The sequence below is a fragment of the Macaca mulatta genome, chromosome 18, assembly GCF_049350105.2.
Source record: "Macaca mulatta isolate MMU2019108-1 chromosome 18, T2T-MMU8v2.0, whole genome shotgun sequence".
Lineage (NCBI taxonomy): Eukaryota > Metazoa > Chordata > Mammalia > Primates > Cercopithecidae > Macaca > Macaca mulatta.
In genome coordinates this window covers 39,263,419-39,287,274 of record NC_133423.1, presented here as the reverse complement: position 1 = coordinate 39,287,274, position 23,856 = coordinate 39,263,419, and the positions used below count along the sequence as shown (strand labels likewise).

At 37.8% G+C, this 23,856-nt stretch overlaps 1 protein-coding gene and 1 pseudogene across 3 annotated transcripts in view; one reads left to right on the top strand and one right to left on the bottom strand.

Moving 5' to 3' along the window:
* DCC (DCC netrin 1 receptor) overlaps nucleotides 1-23,856 on the top strand; it is a 1,210,743-nt gene that overhangs the window by 637,711 nt on the left and 549,176 nt on the right. The window lies entirely within an intron of this gene.
* LOC693415 (keratin, type II cytoskeletal 8 pseudogene) lies at nucleotides 6,367-8,135 on the bottom strand (annotated as a pseudogene). The gene has a single exon (XR_001441123.3). The product of XR_001441123.3 is annotated as a keratin, type II cytoskeletal 8 pseudogene (transcript).

Genomic DNA, 23,856 nt, shown 5'->3' with positions numbered 1-23,856 from the left:
CAATTGAGCAACACCTTGAACAAACTGACACTCTGCAGGTCAATGGAAAAGAGAATTTCAACAAGAAAGAGGTGGGTGGCAGCGTCAAACTGCATAGAAGCCACGTAAAAACTGCTACATGTGTTGAGTACTGAACAATTTTGTAATTGCTTTATGTGTATTAAGTCACTTAATTTGTATAAGAACTCTGGAAGGTAGCTATTATTATCAACTCATTTCACACAGGAGGAAACCAAAGCATGGGTAGTATTGTGCCGAAGACCACGCAGTTTGTAAATAGCACAGTGAGAGTGTGAATCCGCAGGACTCAATTCCAGAAGCCATGCCCTTAATGACCTGCAAAATGCCCGTTAGGATGAAGAACAAGGATTACATCCACCCTTCCTGCTTTACAGTCTCCAGTATCCATTGTATCACTCTGTATGCCTTTGCATACCCATGGCTTATTTCTCAAAATGAGAACATACAGTATTTGGTTTTCCATTTTTGAGTTATTTCACTTAATGACTTCCAGCTCTATGCAAGTTGCTACAAAAGACATTTCTTTCTTTTTTATGGCTGAATAGTTTTCTATGGTATCTATGTACCACATTTTTTAAATCCACTCCCTGGGTTGATAGACATTTAGGTTGGTTCCATATCTTTGCAATTGTGCTGTGATAACATGCAGGTGCCTTTTTGTTATGACTTCTAGAAATGCGCTTTTTAAAATATCTCGTGTGTGAAGGAAGGGTACACGATAAGGTCGTACTTGAGAGTGACTTAGCATAGAAGTATAATTATATTTGAAGTTGTAAGAGGTGGAACGCCCTTATAGTCTGTTAAAAATAGCCAAGAGGAATGCAAAAGATGGAGATACAGGAGATAAGTCATTAAGGTAGTTTCCTATGAAGATGAAGGAGAGAAGAAGGAATCAGTTTGACTATCTCTTCCTGGGAGACAGGAGGAAAGGAGGGGAGGTGGGAAGTGACAGCATTTAGGAGTCAGAAAGTTGTGAAGGAGCGTTTACCCAAAGACCACTTTCATTCCTCCCTATGAAATGAGAGGTGCAGGGCCAGCCCAGAGGATGTGTTAACCTTTCAATCATACACATGACACTGATCCAACTTTCTCAACAGGCATGGATGTTGCTAACTCACTCAGGTTGCAGCTATCTTTCTCAGTCAGAATATTCTTCAAGTTGTATTTGTCGAATTCAGTTAATATTCCTTCTCTCAAGGAAGGAGAAAGTAAGTTCCAAGCAAAAACACCCCTCAATCAAAGAATAGCAAATGGCAGGCTTTTGCATAGCTTGTGTTCAGAGTTACCCATGAGGAGTCTGAGATTGATTTGCCATTCACTGCTACCTCTCAGCGTACTGAATTAGAAGACTACCAAATGGGTAACATATCCAGTCAGATTGGCAGTGCTCAGCCCATCTGTGGAAAGGATGTGAACTGAATTAATAATACTTCGAACTGAAGCAGAAAGAGCTTTGGAGGGAAGATGTCTTCAAATGAAGCCCCAAGTGTACACTTTCTCCACCTCTCACTTAACAGGCGGAGTGGTTGCAAAGGGCAACTTCAACACCTTTCCACAGCAGCCCAGTCACTGTCAGTGTGACTTGAAAAGGAAAGGGGATGTGAGTTCTACAGACAGCACTCATCCCCTGAGACATAGGCACGGCTTTCGTGTTCAATCACTGTGTTTAATTCAATTATCTGCCCCCGCCACCCCCAACTGTCTGCCTTACAGGGGAGGTTGGGAGGAGAGTGATGCCTGATGCTTCTGCAAGTCCCAAAAGATATGCATTCTTTATTAGGGAATTCAATGAAGGATGAGCTCTTACTCACTCAGCTGTTTCCTCTGGGAAGTCATCATGCAGCTCCAGCTGCCTACAGCAGGAGGATGACATGGTCTATGCAATGCATTGAAAATTTTTTTTTTTTAGATTGAATTCAGTTAGTTGTTTGTTTGTTTTAAAGAGAGCTCATTTTAATCCATCTTTTAAAATCATATTTTTGAAGGTGAAAACCATCACAAAGTCCTATTCACCTCTAGAAATTGCAGGGTCCAGGAATCTAGACAGTTATAGTCAGGTCTAATGATTTTCCCTCTTTCCTTTCTTTGTTTTATCTATTCACTTGTTGATTCATTTCAAGGGATGATTAAGACTACTTCTGTACAACAATTGAGGTAGAGGAGAAACAGATTACAGTTCAACCAACTGTTTTAATTTTATTTTTAGCGATAATTACAAAAAGCAATTTTTAAAATTGTGATGTTTTCATAACAAAAAATTTTTATAACAAAATAAGTACTAAAGATTATGAAAACTTATATTTTCTTAGACTCATAAATGCTCACCCTGTCAATAAATGAATCATTCAGTGGTTAAAGTTCTCTTAACTAAATTAATCAAAACTGATTGTTTGGTGAAGAAAATTATCTAGTTTATTTCAAGAAATAGTTAAGTCATAAAGTGAAAGAAAAGAAGAAATAGGCCATATCAGGGAAATTGAAGAAATCTAGACTAATCTGATGTTTTCATCAATAAGTCACAAACCTTCTAATTGTTTCAGAAAATAAACATACTGCTATATTTTTTTTTAATAAATAGAATAATAATGCCAGGAAGGTATATTATAAGCTGGTATTTTTCCAAATTTGAGCCTATACATTTTTCTTTAAGAAATTCCCAGATCCAGTAATATGCACTCTCTGGATTTTGAGAAATACTGGCTAAGACTTTCAAACATTCCTTGAAAATATCTTTTAGCTTCAGATAATCACAACAAAATATAAAATTTATCTTTATATGGTCAAAATTGTTTTTTATTCCAAATATATTCTTGGTAAAAGCTAAGAAGTAAAACAACCAAAACCTGTAGAACTTGTGGACCTATGAGTTTATACCCGTAGACTCAGTTTGAAAACACTACTTGATGGCTATTTAACCAACACTAGAAACTTGTTGACAGTTCTTTCCTTTTTCATACATGTGTTAAATTGCCTCTCTCTGAGCCTTATATTTAATTCAGTTCCTGAATCTTGCTCCCAAGTTTTCTTCACCGTCGTAGAATCTGAACAATAATGAAAGGATTGATGACAGTGAGTATCTTCTGAAACTTTTTACCTAAGGGATTGACAGGCCTGTTTTCTTTTCTTTTCCATTCTGATTGGAAAAAAAAAAAAAGTCCTTTGGAAACTGGTCTCATTAGGAGCTTATTTAATCAAAGGTATGTCTCTATAAGTGTTGCCAACAATATATATTTATTGAGCGTCAGTTAAATGTGACACTGGTACAATTAATGTTCTACCCAATTAATAATATTTTAAAATTAGAAATAGTATACATCTTTATGTATAACTCACCATAAGTTTACTGAAGAGGACATTTAGAAAATGTAAATTTACATTTTTCTTGGCATGTTGAGTATGTTGATGGAAAGATTAGGATTATTCACATCCAAAGATAATGACCAATACAAGTAAATGAGTAATGAAAAATAAACAGTTATTGATGAATAATGGAGAGAAGAGTTTAGGGAAATGAAATTTAAGCAGGATCTTGAAAGAAAAATAGAATTGGGATAGAAGAAATGGAGGCAAGAAGGTATTCCAGGCAGGAAACACAAAGAGTTAGAGGTAGGAAATTTTATTTGGAGGACGGAAGTTAGAACAAAAGGCTGAAGCCAGATGATTACATAAAGAGCTTTCTAAGATAGCTCCAAAGACACTGATGGCTAACGACTTTGGACTCAATTGCTGGAGGTGTTGAGCAGGGTACCAAAATGAAGAAAGCAGTGCTTCTAGATGATTAAATTTACAGGAGGGTAGGGGACAGGATTTTAAAGGAAGGAACTTGAAAACTTAATTCAGGATATTGCTTTTTTTTGTTGTCTACAGTGGTATACTCAGAAGAGGGTATAGACAGAGTTGTTTTTCATTTCTAGCCATTTCCCCAGTGACAAGTAATGAGGGCAATGCAGGAGATGACAAATTGAGGATGGTTATGACACTAAGAGTTTCTCTTCTAAGACCTGCTTCTCCCACAGGACTGCATAGTTGAGGCAGGGAAGCTGAACACTGCATATCTTCTCTGCCTTTGTCCCTGCCCTTCTTGCCTGCTCCTCATATCTCCTGCCTAGGGCAGCATTTCTGAGACTCAGCAATAGTAACATTTGGGCCTGGATAATTCTTTGTTCTGGGAGGCTGTAGTGTGCATGGGAGTATGTTTGGAAGCATCCCTGCCTCTACCCACTAGATGCCACTAGCATCCTCCTTACCTTCCCAAGTTGTAACAGCCAGACATGTTTTCAGATATTGCCAAATGTCCCCAAGAGCACCAAATCACCCTCTGTAGAGAACCGCTAGGTTCAAGAAACTTAGGGGTTCTCTACAGGTTCAAGAAACATAGTGGTTCTCTACAGAAACGTATCCTGTTGAATGTTAAGTATTTGTGATAGAAGACGGATTATTTCCCTTATTGATGGTAGGATTCTGGTTTGCCTGGGAGAATGCTGGTTTACATCTGTTTTCCCCATTTCTATCTCGTTAGTAGCTCCTTTTACTCTATAAAGTGGCTGGGGTTGGATGGTAAATTATATGATGATTCTAATATGGGAAGTTACTAGAATCATGAGAAGGCAACCAGTGAATACTAGGAAAGTAAGAGATAAAGGGGCAATGTGCCCTCTAGCTTCCCCAGGTGATTTTTCCTAGAGGAGACACCAGAGTTAAGATTGAAAGAACATTAGGAGTTAACCAGGAAAAGGGGCAAAGACATTTACAAGACAAAGGGAGCACTGGATGCTTTGCAGGGTGAGACATAGAAATGGACAAATGGAAGAGGCAGACCAACATGCTAATATAAAAATCTAAAAGTTGCTTTTGCAAACTTGACTTCAGTTGTTAATCTACCTATCAAATTTTTACCCTATCTGGGAAAATGGGCAGTGGCATTTTTAGGCTATAAATTCTAAATGTGAATAACATTTATCTTTTGTAAAAGAAATAGGATTGATTGCTAAAAATTGTCCAAAAGGAGAGGAGGGTCAGTTCCCTAACTTTGGGTTTGTGTATGTGGTGATATTGAAATGCACCCATCACCTTCTTTTCCTTTTATCTGAATGTTTGTAACCAAGATGTAACTAGAGAAGATCCAGCATACCATTACACGTATAGATTTCAAAGACATGGGAAGAAATCTTATTTCAGCATCTGTAGTTGGTTTTATTAAAAGCAGTTTAAATTCCCCTGCCTAGAGCAGTCTGGAATTATAGAGATGGGCTGCAGAAATTTACATTTTAATTGAGGCAGAAGACAAAATAGGGCATGGTGCAGCATTCACACATTATAAGGAAGAATAAATAAGATATGTATCAGCTGGGAGAAAAAAATGACTAGTCGTTTTTCATTGCCTCTTGCACTTAAATTTTTCATATGGCACTGAGCTGAGTTGGGCCTGCTAAGCAAAAACCATTTTTCCAGTCAAAATGTTTACTATTTCAGAAAGTTCTTGCGTTAAAATATTTTCACACTATGGAGCAAATACACAAATACTCAAATAGGCCTGCATTTCGGTGTGCAAGTATGTATGGCAGTGTTTATAATGTCTCAAATGTCTATAAATATAAATAACATATCCCAATGAGCTATACAGAAAATGATTTAAAATATGAGGTATAACTGAGAATGATTGATAGGCATAATCTGTTAAACACTGTAATTTGAGCTATTTTATAGTTTCATAGAAATAGAATAAAATTTTATAGAAATACAATTTTTCTCCATGGATAAATTTCATCCTTCGATTAGTGTGGAAGTCCCTCCAAAAAATGGGAAAGACTTAGGTTTTCAGACTTGAGGATTTACTTGTGTTTGGCAATCACCTTGAGAAAACACCCACTGGATTTTTTGTTTCTATTTTTTGTTATATGTTTGGTCATTCATAGAAAACTAAGTTGAGAATTCATTTCCTCATAAGGAAAAAATAATATACATAAAAGGTGTATCATGATAATGGCTTTTGAAAGTAAGTCTTTGTATTAGTGTAAAAATGTTTTGTAGACATCCACTGTAATTAAGTGTGTTTATCTATTTGCTTAAGCCTTCAACTTTTATTATATCTTCTCTCAGCTGCACATGTATTTTTACATTCATACATGCTCTTTGCCAACCATAATTATTTAGTTAGATTAATTATAGAATTTAAAACCAATAAACAACACATTACTATAGTATGATTATCTAATTATGATTCCCTGCAGAGCTAAGTACTATAATTGGACCCATAGTAAGAAAATGTAATTCTTTTTCCCTAAGTATGTGCCTCTCAAGCACGACGGTCAATAGATTATCTACTTTTAGTCACCAAAACATATCTTTATTTTCTTTTTTTTTTTTTTTTTTTTGGCAGAGCTAGCTGAGGTTTTATTTTGGACCAAAAAAAGAAGCAATTGAATTGTTTTATAGCTGGAGGCATGGGCAAAGGGGGTCCCCACGTAGTAAACTCCCCTGTGGGTGGGCTGAGGGCCCTCAGGTGGGTCTCCTGCTCCCAGTGGTACCCTACATAGCGGTCTCCCTCCCAGGCTCTGGGGCAGCACAAGAGGGGTAGGCTGGGAGGGGGTGCCGCAGCTGTTCACTTGGGCAGGACGTCAGAGGACTCGGACACCAGCTTCCCATCGCGTGTCTCGATCTTCTTCACAACCACGGCCCTGGAGGAGCTGGTGCGGCTGAAGGAGCTGGAGCCCTCGCCAGAGCCAAAGCTGGAACCCAGGCCGTAGCTGAGGCCGGGGCTTGTGAGGCCCCCATAGGCCGAGCTCAGACCACCTGCATAGCCGCTGGTGGTCTTCGTATGAATACTCATGTTCTGCATCCCGGACTCCAGCCGGCTCTCCTCGCCCTCCAGCAGCTTCCTGTAGGTGGCGATCTCAATGTCCAGGGCCAGCTTGACGTTCATCAGCTCCTGGTATTCACGCAGCTGCCGCGCCATATCTTGCTTGGCCCACTGCAGGGCGGCCTCCAGCTCGGACAACTTGGTATTGGCATCCTTAATGGCCAGCTCTCCACGCTGCTCGGCATCTGCAATGGCGGCCTCCAGGGAAGCCCTCTGGCCTTTGAGGCCCTCAATCTCAGCCTGAAGCCGGCTGATGTTCCGGTTCATCTCGGAGATCTCAGTCTTGGTGCGCCGCAGGTCATCCCCGTGCTTCCCAGCCAGGCTCTGCAGCTCCTCATACTTGATCTGGTACATGCTCTCAGCCTCAGCCCGGCTGCGGTTGGCGATCTCCTCGTACTGTGCCTTGACCTCAGCGATGATGCTGTCCATGTCCAGGGAGCGGCTGTTGTCCATGGACAGCACCACAGATGTGTCCGAGATCTGGGACTGCAGCTCCCGGATCTCCTCTTCATACAGCTGCCTGAGGAAGTTGATCTCATCAGTCAGCCCTTCCAGGCGAGACTCCAGCTCTACCTTGTTCATGTAAGCTTCATCCACATCCTTCTTGATGAGGACAAATTCATTCTCCATCTCTGTACGTTTATTGATCTCGTCCTCATACTTGTTCTTGAAGTCCTCCACCAGCCCCTGCATGTTGCCAAGCTCTGCCTCCAGCTTCAGCTTCTCCTGGCCCAGAGTCTCCAGCTGCCGCCTAAGGTTGTTGATGTAACTCTCGAACATGTTGTCCATGTTGCTCCGAGCCGTCTTCTGCTGCTGCAGGAGGCTCCACTTGGTCTCCAGCATCTTGTTCTGCTGCTCCAGGAACCGTACCTTGTCTATGAAGGAGGCAAACTTGTTGTTGAGGGTCTTGATCTGCTCCTTCTCCTGGGTGCGCACGGCCTGGATGTTGGGGTCCACCTCCAGGTTAAGGGGACTCAGCAGGCTCTGGTTGACCGTGACTGCGGTGATGCCTCCCATGCCGCTGGCCCCACCATAGCCGCCGCCCAGGCCACCCCGAAAGCTGCTGCTTCCCACTCGGGAGAAGCTCGAGGAGCTGATGCGGGCACCGGGCCCACTCGTGTAGGAGCGGCTGCTGAAGGCCCGGGGGCCAGAGGTGGACACCTTGTAGGACTTCTGGGTCTCCCTGATGGACATGGTGGAGGCAGGAGTGGAGGCAGGCGGGCCAATCAGGAGGAGATCCTAGAAGGAGCGGAGATCCTTTATTTTCTTTATTATTTGACTATAACTTTCCATTTTGCTTTTCCTAGAATTTTAAAATGACATTTTATTGTCTTTAAAAACAATAACATGCCTTTACCTTATCACTAAGATTACATATTTCCTAATCATTTATGTCCTATTATTAAAATGAAAATACATTTTTCTTAAATATCATTTTTTTCCTTGGAGCTCTCTGGATCACTGTTCGAATTTGTGTTGATGATTGTTCAACTCTACCATGTAACTGTCATTTCAGGATATTTTTCCTTTTTATTCCTAGTCTATTCTTGTTAGATTATGCTTATTGTTTTTATCTCTGCTTCCTCCATGCTCGGGCTTCCTTTTTGTTTTTTGTCTTTCATTTTTGATATTCATAAGCAATGCTTCAGAAAAGTAATTGGAAAAATATTTGAGTCCTTGTAAATATCAAGTGACATTATTTTCATCATAGTTACTTAATAGTACAGCTGAAGGTTCAAAATAATTTTCCCTCAGAATTCTGAAGACATTGCTTTATTGTCATACAGCATTCAATACTGCTGATGAGAAAGGTAATGGCAATTTAATTCTCCTTCCCTTGTAGATAGGCAGTGTTTCATTTTGGAAGCTTTTACAATATTCTAGGAATCTTTGGAGATCTGATATTAGCAGTAGGTATGGGTCTTGCTAGCCACTTAACCACATAACAACCACTGTATTCTAATGAGCGTTGTCAATTTTTCAGTTACAGGTATTTCTTAACCTATTCTTTCTTTTATTTTTTTCAGTCATCTTATTTACTATGTCTTTTTTTTCCCCTTAAAACCATTATTAGATAGATGTTAGCATCCTGGATTAATTCTCCATGTCTGTTAATCTTTTTCTTATTGTTTCTATTTATTCATCTTTTGGTTCAAAGCAAAATAAGGTTCTTCAACTTTTTAAGCTTTTCTACTAGTTTCTTACTGATTTTTAAGCTTCAAGAACCCTTTCTTCTTGGACTTCTCCCTAAAACTCTACTCTGGTTTATAGTTATAGCAATTTCTTAAATCATCAATGGGACTATTTTAAGCTTCGTTCCTGTTTCTTGCATTATCTTAATGCCTTTTAGGGTTGGCTGTTCTCTTGGCTTACTTTAGTTCCTTTGGGCTGTGTTATTTTCTCAAGGCTTTTGTTAATCATTGACAGTTCATTCATATGTATGAAATAAATGGGATGTTGAGTAATGTCTCCGTCACCATGGAAAATTTTATCCCCAAATGTCTCTCTGCTCCAACGTGGGGCTCACCAACTAGGTTGGTGACCTGGCTGGTTTCACTATAGAGTGCTAGGATGACTAGCAGTATGTTGGAAGCTTACAGAATGAGAATGACTTAAGTCTCATTCCTACCTGTGAAAATCATTAAATTTCTTTAGAGAGTAGTTTCATAATTTTAGGAATTAGGAGAAATCTTATTGGTAATGATGCTTCAGTGGGGACCAGAGATTAGTGGGTGGCGAATGACCCAGATATTTCTTAGACAGACTTTCCTCATTTTCCTGCCTCACTTTCTATATTTCCTCTACATCTCTGAGTCTTTGTCATAAAGAGCAGCTCCCACATCCTTAAAGGCTTTGTCCTCTGAATGTTTTAAGTTTTTGTTTTGCCTGCTTTGTTTAAAACAGAAATATGTTCTTCTTCTTCTCTCTTCCATATATCTATCCAAAAAGTTGCTCCATTGAGGCTGTGTTATCTTAACCCAGTCGGTTTTTCAGAACTGTTATAAGTTTATAGATTTTTATTTTTCTCTTCTAATTTCAGTAGGATTTTTAGAATAAGGCAAAAAAAGAATCCTGTCTGATATTTTGTACCAGAAGCTTATATATATATGTATATATACACACACACACATATGTATACACATGTATGTATATACATGTATATATACGTGTATATACGTGTATATATATACATCCAAACACATATACACACACATACGTGTACTACACACACACATACACACACATACACTCTTATATATATGCAGTGGTGTGATCTCGGCTCACTGCAACCTCTGCCTCCCAGGTGCAAGTGATTCTTCTGCCTCAGCCTCCCAGGTAGCTGGGATTACAGGCGCACACCACTACCACCTGGCTATTTTTTGTATTTTTAGTAGAGACAGGGCTTCACCATGTTGGCCAGGCTGGTCTTGAACTCCTGAACTCAAATGATCCACCCGCCTCGGCCTCTCAAAATGCTGGGATTACACGCGTGAGACACCGTGCCCAGCCCAGAAACAATATTTTTAAGACTAAAATCAAAATCCAAATATGGTTTGCTCCCCCTTTCTATCTACATTCACACTCTGGGTAAGAAGCAGTAAAAGCAATCAGGTTTTCACCAGACAAGGAGCTCTATGATTCTCAGCTCTGTCTCATGCACAATGGCTACCAAAAATAAACAAACAAGCAACAACAACAAAAAATGCCAAAATGAAAAGCACTGTAGATTTCCAAGAAACTCTTTGGTTTGCAGGCCTAGTACAAGCAAATTGTTTTACAACCTAAGATCATCCCCTTGTGACTTCATCATTTGTTGACCACACAACTGCTGCCAAACCCTAACTCAAATATTCTCCAAGGTAAAACTTGGAAAAATACTTGAGTTTTCATCCATGATTAATTTCATCCATTCTTCATCCATTTCTGTATAGGTTATCTCATTATATAACCATTAATATTAAGCAAGTGGGTTACATATCTGAGGAAATGGGCAGGGGGACCCAAATGGTTTAGTTCCAATAGAGCCCTCCACTGTAGTTGTTTCACTTCATCTGTGTATGTAGCTTACCACATTCTTGGGACCACAAGCATGGAAACTCTGAGCAATCGTCATCGACTTTTTTCTCCCCTATTATTCTCAGTGTTGCTCCTGAATTCTCTGGCTTACCACACTGTGTTTCAATCCACATAACACGAAAATTATTTCCAAACTGTCTGAACAAATGTATTTCATATACTTATTCCTTAACCTAATGCATTTCATTCTACTGAAATAATAGTTTTCCCTTCTTATCAATATTGCCCAGCAAGAAACTCAAGCTATTTAAACAGCAAAGCTGCCAATATTTGCAATCTTTTAAGTCAGTAGAGGAATTTAGGTAATTTGTTTTTTAGTGTTTACTGGTTGGTTAATGAATATTGTGCTTAGGATTTTATTTATACAGTACCTCATTCCAAAAATAAATAATCTGAAGTGTCTTGGATATTACAGAATATAGTATGAAAGGAATTAGAATCTGAGTATTGTATAATAAAAGCACATTTTTAGCAAATTAGCTTGCCAAATTGGAAAACATCAGAGGTTTATCTGATGCACGCACATTTTAAATTTCTGGTTGTTTCTGTAAAAAAAAAAAAAAGTCAGTCTTTCCTCTTACTTTATACAATTATTAAAGAGAGAGAAAACAAAGTCCGTGTACTGCAGACCTATCTATATACTGAAACATCCAAATGATTGACAGATTTTAAAATTCTATTTACGAAAGGATTGCTCCTCTGTAGACATAAGAAAAATCATTTCAAAGACAGAGGCTGTGTAAGAGAAATTCTTACATATTTAAAAAATGAAAGACTCCTCTATTATGTACCTTAATCTGGTTCTTATTCAGTTTTCTTTTTTACACATTCTGTTATAAAATCTATATAAATTAAGACTCCATTGTTTCAAAAAAACATGGTAATATAAGCATTGTGGATGATAAGGCATTTTGTTCTCAAATGTTTGTTTCTATTAGCTTGTTTTACTTCTGTTTATGTATTGTGCATATAAAACTTTAATCTTTCTATTAGGAAGGAGAAAGATGTGAATTATGTATGATGAAATTTGCAGTAACATTTATATATGTTCTTGAAGCAGCCTTGGTTGAAAAAAATCACACACATGTAATTTTTTGTGGGCCATGCACCATCCTTATACATACTAAATATTGCATTATACTGTTTACTATTAGCTATTAATTGACTTGTAAATGGCAAACACTCCAGGTTTTTTACATGGTATTATTTTGAAAAATCCAAGCAATATCCCTTTATCATTACTACAGTGTTCTAACTTTGACAACCAAGAAAATATTTTTTTTCAAAAGGTACATAACAGAGAACATCCCTTCTATTTGAAATCTATTTAAATGTTGTGATTTTAAATTCTTGTATTTTTCATTAATTACAGTGAGTGGAGGGATAGAGAGAATAGTTTTATTCATACAGTATCCCCCTCTCAAAACAATAATACATGAGATTATAGTTTTTTAATCTTCAGAATTTTGACCACAATTTTATTTATTAAAAAATATATCTTATAAGATTGTTTCCTTGGCTCGGCATGGCGGCTCACACCTGTAATCCCAGCACTTTGGGAGGCCGAGGTGGGTGGTTCACCTTAGGTCAGGAGTTCAAGACCAGCCTGGTCAACATAGTGACCTGTCTCTACCTGTCTCTACTAAAAATACAAAAATTAGTCAGGCATGGTAGCAGGTGCCTTTAATCCTAGCTACCCAGGAGGTGGTGGCTGCAGTAGGCCAAGATCACACCATTGCACTACAGCCTGGGAGACGAGGGAGATTCCGTCTCAAAGAAAAAAAAATGTTTCCTTGCTGTGATTTTGGTGAAGTTAGTCACTGAACATTGGGAATAAATTGCACCTTGCCTCTTTTTCTTTTACTGAAAATACAATATAGATAAGACATGAATTTAGGGAACACACACGTACTCACACAACAACACACCATTCCTCGCTTCCTTGGCAAGTCAGGTTTCTTTTGCAGGAATGGTAAAAGTTACAATGACATGATGGTAATTCTCCATCAGTTAATACATTAGATGATGAAACTAATTCTAACTACTACTACAACTGAATGAAACTAATTCTAACTACTACTACGACTGGAGTAGCAGAAAACGATTTCAATCTATCAAAGCCATGTAGGGACCAGAGATGGGGACTATGGCTACAGTCCCAGTACCCACGTGTCCACTCACTGTACAGGCAGAGACAGACGTCTGCAGCCACTTGTCTACATCAGGCAGCATCTGAGGTGTAAAAATATACTGCCTAGATTTTGGTTAATACCACTTTGGAATATGAAATAATCACTAGATCTCCAGCACATGTCTTTTGGGTAAGAAGGAAAGGCACTATATTCTCTCATTTTACAGTGAGAAAATTAAAGCTGATATGTTACCTTATTCTTTCAAGGAACCACAGTAAGTTAATGGTAGATGCCAGAATAGAACCCAGAGATGCTAATTCCTAAGCAGTGATCTTTTCTCAATACTAGATTATTCTCTTGTATCCTACATAAGATAATTAACATTTGAAAAATATGCAAAGCGGCTGGGCACAGTGGCTCACGCCTGTAATCCCAGCACTTTGGGAGGCCGAGGCAGGCAGATCACCTGAGGTCAGGAGTTCAAGAGCAGCCTGACCAACATGGAGAAACCCTGTCTCTACTAAAAATACAAAATTAACTGAGTGTGGTGGTGCGTGCCTGTAATCCCAGTTACTCAGGAGGCTGAGGCAGGAGAATCGCTCTAACCCAGGAGGCGAAGGTTGTGGTGAGCTGACAACACACCTTTGCACTACAGCCTGGGCAACAAGAGCGAAACTCCATCACACACACACACACACACACACACACACACACACACAAATACAAGCAAAGCTCCCCTTTTGCCACAATTACAAAAATGATCAGAGATTGTATAAATAAATAAAATTATCAGTTTTTTTCTTGCACACAATTCTCTTACATGCAATGCCCAGTTTCTATGCAATCCACCTAAGCATGTATTGATATTTTGAACATCATAATTGGAAGAATAGTTTATTTGTGTTAAATTGTGTAAAATAAACAATTTTTATAAAAGTACACATAGCATAAACATGAAACAGACCACAACATGCCTGAGTCATACCAAAATATTATTTTAAGCCAATAGAAGAAATAATAGTAAGTTTAATATCTTTACATATTTCAATGTGCTACGCATGAGCCAATCAATTTAATCCTTATGACAACTCTTTGATAGGTATTATTAATTTTCCTAGTTTACTGATGAGGGCATTGAGCCAAGACAGGTTACATAAATTGCCTACGTTCATATAGCTAGTAAGCACAGGAGACACGCTTCAAGCCCAAGGATTTACATTGGTGAAGATAAAATTTGTCAAAAGTACACAACGCCTAGTATTGTCTCAGCTCTTAGGTTGAACTTCTGCTCTTTCCTGTGAATTCCTCTTCAGTTTCTCTCCCTACATGATTCCCTCTTTGTGAAAACTTCTAAAACTTCTCATCCCATCTTCTTCCCTCATTGACCCCTTAGATTAGTACACAGGATGCTTCCTGCTTAAACTGACCATATCTAAAGTGAACTAGTTATTTTATCTTTATGGTTAACAGTCCTACTTCTAATCTACAATGCTATTCAGTCTAATATCACCATTTGTGAGAATCCTGGATGCGTGGTCATTTGGATTCAGCAGATCTTTATAAACATTTATGGTATGCCAGGAACTGTAGTAAGTCTTCAGTACAAAAGGGACAATATGTTACCATTTATTCTGTAGCTAGCAGCTAAACAAATCACTTATTTTAACACAAGGTGGGATATTTTGCCATAGAAGTCTGCAAGGGATGCTGTGAAAATTAGTATTTGCAGTTGTGCAGCTCTCACAATTTAAGCAGTTTTGAATGCAAGTTTAATCTTCAATACAACATCATGAGGTATTATTATTATAGTCTACAGGTTCTGGAAACCAACTGACTTGCCTAAGTGCTCCCTGCCTTGTCCGCCCCTCATATGAATGGTGGAAGCATAACGCTTAGTCATTCTGTTTCCTTCCCCATGGGAGAAAAAGAAAGCATGTTTTCAGATGTCCTTGAATCACACCACCCTACTCAGTATAGGGCTGAATGCATAGGAGCTCCCTCAAGTTTTTGCTATTTGATAAGCAGAATTAAATGCAATGTGTTGTGAAGACAGATTGCAGCTCACTGTGAGAATTTTCAGCTAGCCTATTTACAATAGAGTGGATTTGCCTCATCCTCTAGAAGTGCTCAAGCAGTTTCTGTATGAACCATTTTGGGGAGATGAACAGGTTTTATACCTATGATAGGATATTTGAATAAGTGACCTCTGAGTCTCCTTCCAATTCCGTGTTTCTCTGATGAATTTCTTTATCCAGTTCTTGTACTTCTATAGACTGAGAGTTTATCTTTTCCTTAAAAGATGCCAGATAACACCTCCTTAAGCCACTGATTCTCAATAGATAAAGAGTTGCTATTTATGACAATTGTGTAAACTCATAATCAGTACAACACAAAGTACATGATTTTCTTGAACCCTCCCTCTGATGACTTAAGACATCTGTGGCTCACACCTCTAATCCCAGCACTTAGGGAGGCCAAGGTGGGTGGATTGCTTGAGGCCAGGAGTTTGAGACCACCCTGGCCCACATGGCGAAATCTCATCTCTACCAAAATTACAAAATTAGCTGGGCATGGTGATACATGCCTGTAATCACAGCTACACCAGGAGACTGAGGCAGGAGAATTGCTTGAACCTGGGAGTCAGAGGTTGCAGTGAACCAAGATCGCACCACTGCACTCCAGTCTGGGTGACACAGTGAGACTCTGTCTCAAATAAAAAAAAAAAAAATGTGAAATGAGTTGATTACAATCTTCAGCATGGTGCAATATCTAGTTAGAGGACTGAATCCAGTAATCAGTCTTTTCTTTCTAAATGATTGTTCTAGTTGCCATAAAGCTAAGTTAAATAAAGTTCAAATTAGAAAATATCTCTGAGAAGAAAAATACAATTATTTTGTAACATCTATTGAGACCCATAAAACTTGTTGAAAAGTGGCTGTCAGCCATGATGAGTTAGTCAAATGCAGAGGGATAAGAAAAGTTCTTAACTGGTTATAGCTGATTTCATTTTGTGTAGAGACTTTTAAGTAGGATCTAACTCCAACTTACAAGAACATTTGGCAAAGGTACAATAATGTGCTTGGCAGTAGAAGAAAGTATAAGAGGAGCACATTATAACTCTAGAATATTCTAACTCCTGTACAAAACACAGTGAAAATATTCCCTCTCACAACACCACACTGGTCACCTCTAATATTAATGAAATGTCTCTTACCATGAATATTTAAATGAAAGACTCGGGTTCTATTATTGCCTCATGTGGTCGTGAGTTTTGGCTAAAGAGACTGTATTGTCTTTTTTTGTTGTTGTTGTTATACTTTAATTTCTAGGGTATATGTGCATAACGTGCAGGTTTGTTACATATGTATACTTGTGCCATGTTGGTGTGCTGCACCCATCAACTCGTCAGCACCCATCAACTCGTCATTTACATCAGGTATAACTCCCAATGCAATCCCTCCCCCCTACCCCCTCCATATAATAGGCCCTGGTGTGTGATGTTCCCCTTCCTGAGTCCAAGTGATCTCATTGTTCAGTTCCCACCTATGAGTGAGAACATGCGGTGTTTGGTTTTCTGTTCTTGCGATAGTTTGCTGAGAATGATGCTTTCCAGCTGCATCCATGTCCCCACAAAGGACACAAACTCATCTTTTTTTATGGCTGCATAGTATTCCATGGTGTATATGTGCCACATTTTCTTAATCCAGTCTGTCACTGATGGACATTTGGGTTGATTCCAAGTCTTTGCTATTGTGAATAGTGCCACAATGAACGTGCATGTGTCTTTATAGCAGCATAATTTATAATCCTTTGGGTATATACCCAGTAATGGGATGGCTGGGTCATATAGTACTTCTAGTTCTAGATCCTTGAGGAATCGCCATACTGTTTTCCACAATGGTTGAACTAGTTTACAATCCCACCAACAGTGTAAAAGTGTTCCTATTTCTCCACATCCTCTCCAGCACCTGTTGTTTCCTGACTTTTTAATGATTGCCATTCTAACTGGTGTGAGATGGTATCTCATTGTGGTTTTCATTTACATTTCTCTGATGGCCAGTGATGATGAGCATTTTTTCATGTGTCTGTTGGCTGTATGCATGTCTTCTTTTGAGAAATGTCTGTTCATATCCTTTGCCCACTTTTTGATGGGGTTGTTTGTTTTTTTCTTGTAAATTTGAGTTCTTTGTAGGTTCTGGATATTAGCCCTTTGTCAGATGAGTAGATTGCAAAAATTTTCTCCCATTCTGTAGGTTGCCTGTTCACTCTAATGGTAGTTTCTTTTGCTGTGCAGAAGCTCTTTAGTTTAATGAGTCCCATTTGTCAATTTTGGCTTTTGTTGCCGTTGCTTTTGTTGTTTTAGATATGAAGTCCTTGCCCATGCCTGTGTCCTGAATGGTATAACCTAGGTTTTCTTCCAGGGTTTTTATAGTATCGGGTGTAACATTTAAGTCTCTAATCCATCTTGAATTAATTTTTGTATAAGGAGTAAGGAAAGGATCCAGTTTCAGCTTTCTACTTATGGCTAGCCAATTTTCCCAGCACCATTTATTAAATTGGGAATCGTTTCCACATTTCTTGTTTTTCTCAGGTTTGTCAAAGATCAGATGGCTGTAGACGTGTGGTATTATTTCTGAGACTGTATTGTCAAAGGAAATTTGGGATAGAAAAGGGTGTAGAGTTATGATCTTGCATGTCAAGTTCAGACTTGGACAGAGACAAAAAGATAAATTAGGTGAGGTTTTTGAATTCCCAGGAAGTAATATGAATTGGGAGCACATAGGTCTATTTTACTGGGTGCATATTTCTGCTGTTTCAGTGATAGAATTAAAACTTCTACCTTGCAGGAATAAGTAACTAATAGTTCTCATTTTTATAAGTTCTGATAATTTTCTATGATTTTTTTTCACATTACATATCTGAGGGACATCCTCTCTACTCTCTCTCTCTCTCTAATGTGGATTAGGATAAGTAAGGAGTTTTCTTAGAATTACGGCAAGTTTTTAAACACCATAGCTTATTTTGCCTTGATTGATCAGGCATTGTACCGTGAGACCTTATCATAGATATAGCTAAGTTGAGAGTTGCCCACACTGACAAAATTATTCAGCTCAGTTATGTTAACAAAAAAAGGAATCTCAACTTAGGTAAGGGTAGCCACTATGTCTCAGGAATAGTCATATTGCTTAACTCACTTACAAAATGCTAAAATTAACATTGCCCATAAGATTTTCTATAAAAAGCAGCCATCTAGATCCTTTGAGTTTCATTGCTTTTTCTCCTTACCAGTTGAATTTATTGACAGAATATTCTTTTTAAAGACCATCTTTGAGAGTGAATTAAATAACAGATTCTTGGCAAATCTTTCTCAAAATTTCCACCAATTTAGGAATGTGAGGGAAGTGGGGGGTGGGGGTGGGGAGTAAAGAGGCATTTTTTTTATTCCAATTACTTGCTTTTCCTGAGAATAGAAAGCTGCCTTAAATAAGGAAGAGAATTTCCTTATTTAAGTTCCTTAAAATAAGGAAGAGAAAAACCCATGCATCAAATAAATTGAGGAATTCACTTCATACCAGGCTTATATTTTATGCTTAGTTTCTGGTAGGATACAAACTTACAATTCTCAAACTTCAGTGGGTCAGTATATTATGTAAACCTGACCTTAGTGGCAATTACTATTATAAAATTGGTGATAGATATAGCTTTTGCTTTACAGACTGCAAATTAAATTTAGTTGGAAAGATAATTCTAGTTAAATGTTTTAATTAACAACCTTTTTTGACTATTCTATTTAATAACCAAGATACTTCTGGTAGCCCAGTATGCCAAATTTATTTTATGAACTCTTATCATGGATCAAATTTCACATTGCAAATAAATCTGACAAACCTGATTGTCCCAAGATGTTTTAATTTTTTTGGACATTCATAGGCAAGTAAGTTTCTTCTTGGAGAGTGGTCATACGTATGGTTAAAGACATCTTGAGATTGATTTTTTTCGCTCAATTTGTCATTTATTTAGTAATAGTCATGCCAATAGTAAATAATAATAAATATTCTCATAACAAATACTAACTTCTCTAACAAACATAATTCTCAATTGTATTTTAAAGAAACTAAGAGCATTTTAAGATATTAAAGTCCTCTATGCAAAGAGATGTTAAAGTGGTGCCTAAATTAACATGAATTTAATAGGTTATCTTTCACAATATTTAAGAAAACAAATGCCTCTGTTTTCAGCTATTTATTGCTTGGTCAACATCTAATATGGACCTAAAACTGCATAAATGACTCTAAAGCTGAAAATTCCTCGGTATTTTGTGGCACGTGCCAGGCTCCTTCTTATCCAAAGGTTAAGCCAGCATATTCAAAGTCAGCAGCAAGAAGTAAACTCGGATCTGACTTTTATGCCAAATCAGCTACTTACTAGCAGCCCCATAATCTAGAGAAGTAACTTCACTTTGAGGCAGTTCGGTTTTCTCTTTGCTAAAGTTTAGAAAGTAGTATTTACTATGCATGATTGCAGAGAAGAAAGGTGTTTTTTTTTTTTTTTTTTTTTTTTTTTTCCTGGGCCCCTAACACGGTGATTGTGTTTGGTTAATATTTCTGCCACTTTCTGGCTCTTCCCCTTCCATTCCCTTTCCTTACTACCTTGTGAAGATCAGAAGACCTGGGTGAACAGAGCATACTTTCTAACAGCTCAAGGCTGCGGCCCTAGAATGATGTTTCCAGCTTCCTTAAGTTCTCACTTGGAAAAGCTTAAAGCTGCCAGAGGTCTTTACTATCGTAAATTCCAGCTAACATCTGAACATAAGGCACCTTTCTCTCAGTCTCTGTGGGAGGGGAGGAGCCTAACTTCAGTAAGTATCAGTTAGCAAACCCAAATGGCCTAGTCACCTGGACTGAACCCCCTTTTTGCCCTCCAGTGCCTTTTCCCTAGCACTCCCCAGCTTTTTGTTTCTGTCTCCTGGTTTCCTTTTTTTTTTTTCAGTGAAGTTGCATTCGGTTCAAGTGGACTCTTTCCTCTATTTTTCAATAGTTATTGCTGAGTAAAGACTGTTCATATCACTTTAGTGTCCAGCTTTGTTTATCTTTGACACCATTCAGAGGTGTTTCCATATTTGTCCTCACGTTAAATGGGAGCTGGCTGCGGCAGGGAGATGGACAGGAAGACTACATCATTAGGAGAGCATGTTTAGTACTGCATAGTGATGTGTAATAGTGTAAAATTATGAAGTGCGTATACCATACAATGCCACTCAACCCTTAGTATTTTAAATCTTTGCTTTAAGAAGTTTTATTTTATACAATTAGACATTTTTCTCTAATTATATATATTATTGTTTAAAAGAATGATTCTAACAACTCTCACCGTAATTGCATGTCTGAGGAAAAGCTACATTAATCTTTTGGGGCTTTCTATTTTGGTTTAGGGGAATTATAATTGCTTTCCAAGTAGGATAACAATCTTTTAGGGGACTGGTTTTTGGTTATATTTATCAACACAGCCTAACTTCACATTCATTAAATATTTTTTGAGAGATTGTATGCAAGCAGTATTCTTCACTGATAATTTATTTCAAATTCTAGAAAATTTTCACCCTAAATCTACCATTATTTTTCTCAATATCTTTATGTTGTTTTGTATTGCAGTCACTAATGATTACTATCAGAACCATGTATAAATTGATTAAATATTGTAAGAATAAAATATTTAAAAAGTAAAACAAAATGTTTCTAATAATCATGCTTTGAAAAAATAAGTCCACCCCGCCCTGCCACACTCTCTACTTGATGTATTTCTCTTCTCGAACACATCACCTTTTTCTCTCTCTCTCTTTTTTTTTTACCTGTTTCTGAAGTTAGAAACACACACACATCTCCCTCTCTCCCTCTCTTTCTCCATCTCTTTCCCTACCCTGCTGAAATCTAATTTGACTAATGATGTCCTAAGCTGTGTGAACATTTTATTAGATAGCTATTTTGATAAAGACACACAGCAATCAAGTATTAAGTGTTCAATTTATAATTATAATAATTCATAATAATAATTCATAATTATAATAATTTATAATCAATAATCTTGATACAAGTCTCAGACTCAAGAAAAGGAGCTAATGCTCATCCTTATATGTTTGTATCCCTTCTGCCTAATTAGAAAACAAACAAAAACAAAAGCCAAACCATTAAGATAATATTTGTTTTGCTGAATGAAACAAATGTACAATGTGTCCACTGAGTAAACAGGGAAGGCACAGACTACATCTGCAGCTGGATAAGGAAATTGAGGGATCTCAGTCCTGGTGACCCACCTTGATCTTCACCTGGGAGCTGTCTCTGACAGATACCTACAAGCCTCCATGCCTTCCTATTCTACTTAGAATTTTGTCCTTTAACACAGAAGTATACAGATTTTTGGACTTCTAAATATGTGAATAGCATAAATCTGGGTAAAAGAGTTTGTCCAAGGAAGACTTATTCAACATTTTCAAAGATCTTAGAAGGCTAAAATATGGCTTGAAATTTTCTAGATGAAGTGTAATAGACACATAAAAACCTACATCTCCGTTCAGGATTCACATTTGCCAAAATAGGACAGATTTGACTTATTAGCAGTTAGTGTGAGAAACTGAAGAATTCTTTTAATTAAATGTAAATTTTAGATGAGGCATTTTCTGCCGTGATTGTGGATTTGAATCTAAGATGTACATTGCGCAGTATAGTACTCCAGGTAAGAAATAGTCTCATATTGTTTGTTCTACAGATAAAAACAAAATGTGAACATAGATGTGCCTTGAAAACTAATTTTATGAAGGTCAGAACAATGGCATTTATACTCAATGTCTCACAGCTAGATTTTGTGTCCAAATAAGTATTTGCAGTTTTTTGTGTTCAATGGGTTCATTTGCTCCTGTGTGTCTTTATGATATTCTTTCCAGAACCCTTTCTCCCCTTTGTCACCTGGCAAATTTCAACATCAAGACCCAGCTCAGACATCACCTCCTCAGAGCAACTCTCTGTAACCTCAGAGCCACTCAGCCATAACCTAATCTCTCAGGTTCAACCCTTCTGTACTGGAAACTCCATATTTATTATTCTATTTATCACCGTACAGGCCTGTCTATTCCATCAGACCCGTGCTGTCCAATGCAGCAGCCATTATCTGCATATGGCAATTTAAATTAAAATTGAATGTTGAATTTTTCACTTAGGTTGCCACATTTCATATGCTCAGTGGCCACATGTGGCTAGTGGCTATCATAATGAGCAGTGCAGGAATAGAATATTTCCATCACTGTAGAAAGTTCTATTAGCCAGGATTGTGCTATACTGAGATCCATACAAAAAACTTTCTCTCCCTGATCTCTTCATCATCTGGGGTAGTTGCTAGCATATGGAAGACAGCGAGTAACTAACTACTGAACACAACAGAACTAAGAAATAGTGGGCATGCTTATATGAAAACAGCATCAGACTCAGTATGCATCTCCCTAGACATGAGCATAAAATTTCTGATTCATTAAGTTAGATTTCTCTTACTAGACTTACTGGGAAATAAAACAGGCTTCTTTATTAGATACTGAGCTCAAGCCCCAAAATCTTTCCTTTAAAGCCAAGTGATCACCTGCTGGGACTCCAGTATAACAGATCCCTTCATGGGGTTGGAAATTGCAACTAGAAGAGAATAATTGAGATTCAGTCATTCTCCTGAGCAGTGTTTGAGCAACTTTTATGAAACTCTTGAGAAAATTTTGACTACTTGTCACATGTCAACCCCTGTCAACAATGATCCTTGCTTTGCTGAGAATATCTCGAATGTATACATTTTTTTTTTCTTCCCTAGAATCACTTTTACTGAAACTAATGTAGCTCTAAAATTTTATATTCGTTTTTAGGTTTTTGGTTTGTCTGTTTGTTTTACAATAAAACTTGTCTGGAGTACAAAACTGAATTAGCAATTAAATGGTTGTCAGGAAGCAAGTACTAGCCTTAATAAACAAAGTATAATTGAGAAAACAATGTCATATCAGATTTTGGCATCATTGACTAAAAGGGAGTGTGGACAAATCATACTAATTTTTCAGACGTCTGCCTTTCCAATAATTGAACTCAACTGTATTTGGGGCTTTGGACACAGTGAGTATTCAACAGCTATCGAATGCAAAGTGAATGTAAATAGGTCTGCTTTTTAAACCCCTTCTGCTTTGCGCAGTGAAAGCCCTAAAGAACTATTGGGCCAATTAAAGAATTTGTTTTTTCTTTTGGGGGCAACAATATTTTTTTTAAATTTTTATCTCTATGTCCAAAGACAGCATGCTTCTAACTGTAAAACAGCACAAGCGCTACAGACATTAAAAAGTAGCTCAGAAATGGGTGTTTTTGTAGACGCAGAGCTGTTTTTGTAACTGAAGACATCAGGCAAAAATGCTCTTTTTAATACATGAAGTTAAATAACCCTTGGGGTAGAGTGTTTTACTTCATTTGTGGAGGGATTTGTGCACCCTCTTCTGTTTAGAAGGGGACTTCTGTGAGGATGGAGCATGCCCAGAGGAGGCTCATAGCAAAGCCTGAGAAAGGGCTTCAGTGAGTAAGAAAAATGAAAACCCTTGCCTTATATCTGACAAAATCTGTTGCTACACTAGATGATTTGGGCAATTTTTTTTTCTATAAGCGAGAGAGCTTCTAGCTGTGTTAAATAGGAAAATAAGTATTTTCCCTTTCAAAACCATAAGATAAATAATGATATTGACCAAACAATTCTATTTTG